General features: G+C 37.4%; 1 long non-coding RNA gene across 3 annotated transcripts; it reads right to left on the minus strand.

Annotated features, from left to right (window-relative positions):
• Positions 1-244: 244 nt before the first annotated feature.
• Positions 245-2,869, minus strand: LOC119336232. 3 transcript variants are annotated; one of them, XR_005162305.1, is made up of 4 exons: positions 2,537-2,869; positions 2,224-2,434; positions 1,746-1,849; positions 245-1,413 (listed from the first exon to the last, which is right to left on the minus strand). It is a non-coding gene; the product is annotated as an uncharacterized LOC119336232 (long non-coding RNA). The 3 variants fall into 3 exon arrangements; XR_005162304.1 differs by having other exon boundaries at positions 245-568; positions 1,341-1,413; positions 1,746-2,434; XR_005162303.1 differs by having other exon boundaries at positions 1,746-2,434.
• Positions 2,870-5,251: the final 2,382 nt, after the last annotated feature.

Genomic DNA, 5,251 nt, shown 5'->3' on the forward strand with positions numbered 1-5,251 from the left:
GCTTTTGACAGATTCTGTTTTCTACGTGATGTTTGCTTATTTTGATGAATCTATGAGTAGTATCGGAGGGTATGAACACTACCAAAAACCGAAATTTTCCTGTGAGTCAAGTACCGACAGGAAAACAGGGTAAACCGACAGGTAAATATTTTCCTATCGGCCAACCGTCAGGGTTAGCCATCAGCCATAGCTTGACAGGGAAAACAGAAAATGCACTTATTCCTGTCGGTGTCCCATATTCCCCTGACGGTTTTGGGCAGACAGGAAATAGCCTACTTATCCCTGTCAGGATGTAACCCTCAGGAGAAACGGGTATTGAAAAAACAAAAAAATTTAGTAAAAGTAGTCCACAAATCATTCCAATACTTGCATATTCAGAACTGCATATCAAAATCAATCACTTGTGACATCAATACAGTTACTAATTCGCATCTCTTCTAATACAATCGAACTTAATTTCTGTAAATGAATCAAAGGTCAGAAACACTTGATTCCAAGAAAAACATCTACATCCAGTGACTAGTAGTTCTGTATTGTTTCTTGCAGAAGACGATAGCAACTGGTCCACCTGATTATTTCAGTCAAACATGATTATTGCGATATTAATCAATAAGAACTCATGAACCAATAAAAGATAGAGCTATCAATACAAACATTTGATAGTTGCCATATACAAAGAGTTATATGCATAACTCGCCATCTCAACAATATCACTAACAAGAGCCTAACCCACATGACAGATTTATAGGTAGTTGCTAGAAAATTAGAACGAACTCTAGGAGATCATATTGACTCAATGAACCAAGGTAATTTATAATTTTCAATTATGTACAGGAAAACTCATGAGCGCTGACCAAATGACAAAGAATGGACATATTTGACTCCATGGGGGCTATGCTATTTAGTAATCAAGGTAAATAATCAAGTGCCCAAGATTTTCCAGGACATCACAGTACCGTCAAAGAATTCAGAAAGTGCTACTTAGGTTCTGCAGGTTTAACGCTCACTAATTATATTCTGAGGTTGGCATGTCGAGGCTTAATGGAAACTAGAGCAAGTTAGATGTGGTTCATATTCTCAATTCCTTCAGTGGGTGTACGTGTATTTCTCATCGTCATTATTTACAATCAGATTTCTGTACAAGATAAACCAAGTATCCCACAAAATACAGAATTTTCGCAAGAACATCCCTAAAAAGGCTAGGAGGTGTTGAGCTATGCGAAAGATCGATACGACGATACCCATGTATAATAAAATTGCATTTGAAAGACCATCTGATGCATGCCACAAGCCTTTCTCTTGCAAAGTGAAAAGACAAAGCCATGAAAACTGAGGCATACCTTGGGCCCAACACGAGAAGTTCTATTGAATGCACCCTTCCAAGTTAAACAACGTCTTAGAATCAATATGGACCTATAATAAACCAGCATTTTCAGAATATATTATAAGGTAAGAAAAGGGCAGTGGTAATAAACGGTGAAATGGGTCGAGCCAATTTGTCACAGGTACTTTATATGTAAGTTATACAGATGCAAGAAGCAGGAACAATATCACAAGATATAAATCATATAATCAGCATAACATATTTGGTGCCTTAGTTTCTTCATTGCACCTAACTTGTTATTGTCAAAGCAAAGTTACCCAATTCCTTGCAAGTTGATCTCAAACTACAATATTGCTAAGTACAGCTTCTCAATGTCGCATAACCAAAAAATTGTATGCTAACAAGTGTAGGGTAAATGTACCTTCGTGAAAATAGTACTACCAAACCTCAAGAGGATGTGTGTGCTGAAACAGTGAGTTTCAACATAATTGTGATGTAGCAACAATACTTTCACGCAAGTTAGTTCTGCAATGGAAGAACACAAAAAAATCTCATTATTTTTCTTCATCTGGCTGATACAATCAGCAAAAAACCAATGAAGTAAGATTTAGACTGAACCAACATATGGCTACTGGCTCAACACAAATCAGATGATCTACAGCATACAAGGCATAACATGGTACTCTAGTATATATATTAAAAAACTTGATTATTGATGATAAAACTTTTCTTTTCAGCATATCCATTTTTCCTAGCCAAATATACTTGATGCTTTAGTAAAAGTGGCAGGAGTTATGCGTGATAGAAAGGAAATGGAAAGGGCTCAAACAAATGTGAAGAGATACTACTACCAAAATTTCCCAAATTGGCATTACAAATAGTTTCAGAGATATTAGTACCGAAGCTGCATCAAGTCTAATGACTAAGAGAAATTAGATCTAACTCCATGTGCACCAATTTTGCAACGTAGACAAAAAACAGTTTCAGTACAGAACCTGCAAAATGAAGAGAAATTAGATTCCTAGTAAAGTAGTGATGTATTTATCAAGATGGAACTTGTACCCGTGTTCTTATATGAAGTAGAAACCAAGATCTGCTGCAGACTTGGGTCTGGCAAAAAATCGAACAAGAAATTTCATATATGAACTAGAAATTAAGAGCAACAATAGATTAGCATCCCAATACACTGGGGTTAGGAGACCAAACTTGTACCGTGCAGAGAGCTGGGGAAGGTTCCGGAGATGGATGGGGCGATGGTCGCCAAGAATCACATGGTGGAGGAGACGTGGCGCGGTGATCGGAGCAGGCAATGGACGGCGCAGCTTGGTGTCGATGTGAAGGAGCCTGCAACAGATCCTCCGGGCGTGACAGAGAGGGAAGTGGAGGCTGGAGTAGGGCCGGCTCCCGGACGGGATTGGGATGGTGGTCGGGAAGCTTCGGAATGCAGGGGATGGGGACGGTGGTCGGCGGCTTCGCCAGGTCGGAGGCGAAGATGGATTTGGCGGCGCAGGCGGCAGGGCGAGAGGTTAGGGTTGGATTGGGGAATTTTATGGGGGGGATTTTATACCTCGAGTGGCCATCGGCGCGTACATAGGCGGGCCGGCTGAAATATTGGCGCAATAGTGTTTCTGGGCAATGGGCCTCCATAAAAATGTTTATTTCTGTCGGTATCTAGCGAGCCCACAGGAAAATATTGTATTCTCCTGAGCGTTGGTTGCGGACCCGACAGGAAAACAATCCGGCCCACAGAATTATTCGAGTTTCTGGTAGTGGAACCATAGATAAGTTGGAGTACAGTAGATATTACATTAATATGAATTTAGAATGAGTTCATTACAGTACCTAAGTGGTGGTTTTATTTTCTTATACTAACGGAGCTTACGAGTTTTCTGTTGAGTTTTGTGTTGTGATGTTTCAAGTTTTGGGTAAAGATTCGATGGACTATGGAATAAGGAGTGGCAAGAATCTAAGCTTGGGGATGACCAAGGCACCCCAAGGTAATATTCAAGGACAACCAAGAGCCTAAGCTTGGGGATGCCCCGGATGGCATCCCCTCTTTCATCTTCATCTATCGGTAACTTTACTTGGAGCTATATTTTTATTCATCACATGATATGTGTTTTGCTTGGAGAGTCATTTTCTTTTGTTAGTATTTGCTTGCTGTTATTTAGAATAATGTTTTACATCTATATTTTCAATAAAAATGTCAAGGATAGCCTTTACCATGCTTATTTTTGCTAGTGTATATGTTTCTGTTTGAAAACAGAAAGTTTACCGCTGTTGCAAAAATTCCCTAGAAAAGTAAGAGAATGGTATAATGTTGAAACTTTTTGCATGTTGAGCTCTGATAATCTTCTACATGATAATATTTTTCTCATAATTTTTTGAGTTATGGAACTATGATGAGTCTTGCATTCTTTACAGACTATACTGTTTTGGCAGATTGCTGTTATGTTTGCATTGTTTGCATATGTTTGCTTGTTTAATGATTCTATTTGAGGATAGGAGTATTAAATATGCATAGGCATTAGTATACAATGTTGAATAATAATTTTAGTGATTTTTTTACAGTAGAAAATGATAGGTTTTTGCATTGGTTTATACTAACCTATCTCACGAGTTCTTGTTGAGTTTGGTGTGGATGAAGCTTTTGATAAAAAGAGAAACCATGATATGAGAGGAAATAAGGAGACACAAAAGTTCAAGCTTGGGGATGCCCAAGGCACCCCAAGATAATATTTCAAGAAGTCTCAAGCATCTAAGCTTGGGAATGCCCCGTTAGGCATCCCACCTTTCTTCTTCAATAACTATCGGTTAGTATCGATTGAACCTAAGTTTTTGCTTCTTCACATGAGTTGTGCTATCCTTGCAATGTCATTTTATTTTGTTTTGCTTTCTTTTGAATAAAATACCAAGATCTGAAATTCTTAAATGAGAGAGAGTCTTCACATAGTTACATAATTATTTAACTACTCATTGATCTTCACTTATATCTTTTTGGATTAGTTTGTCATTTACTCGTGTGCTTCACTTATATCCTATGAGTAAATGGTTGAATGTCACAAATCTGAAATTATATATGTCTCATTTGCTTATCCCATGGGGAGTAATGACTTCACATCTAAGAAGTAGAGGTTGTAAATTTATTGAAGGTTAGCAAGCATTGTATTGGTCATTTGAACAATTCATGAAAGAATATTGAAGGAAGAGAGATTTCACATATAAATATACTATCTTAGACATCTTTTATAATTGTGAGAACTCATTAAGTATGACATGCTAAAGAGTTGATGTTGGACAAGGAAGACAACGTAATGGGTTATGTTCTCTCACATCTCAGTTAAAGTATATTGTCATGGATCATTCAAACATGTTGAGCTTGCTTTTCCCCCTCATGCTAGCCAAATTCCTTGCACCAAGTAGAGATACTACTTGTGCTTCCAAATATCCTTAAACCCAGTTTTTGCCATGAGAGTCCACCATACCTACCTATGAATTGAGTAAGATCCTTCAAGTAAGTTGTCATCGGTGCATGCAATAAAAATTGCTCTCTAAATATGTATGATCTATTAGTGTGAAAAAAATAAGCTTTATACGATCTTGTTATGGAAGCAATAAAAGCGACGGACTGCATAATAAAGGTCCATATACAAGTGGCAACATAAAGTGACGTTCTTTTGCATTAAGATTTTGTGCATCCAACCATAAAAGCGCATGACAACATGTGCTTCCCTCTGCGAAGGGCCTATCTTTTACTTTATGTCTTTTACTTTATGCATGAGTCAAGGTGATCTTCACCTTTCACTTTTTCATTTTATCCTTTGGCAAGGACCTCATGTTGGAAAGATCCTGATACATACATATATATATATATATATATATATATATATATATATATATATATATATATATATATATATATATATA

This window comes from Triticum dicoccoides, chromosome 7B (genome assembly GCF_002162155.2).
Source record: "Triticum dicoccoides isolate Atlit2015 ecotype Zavitan chromosome 7B, WEW_v2.0, whole genome shotgun sequence".
Classification (NCBI taxonomy): domain Eukaryota; kingdom Viridiplantae; phylum Streptophyta; class Magnoliopsida; order Poales; family Poaceae; genus Triticum; species Triticum dicoccoides.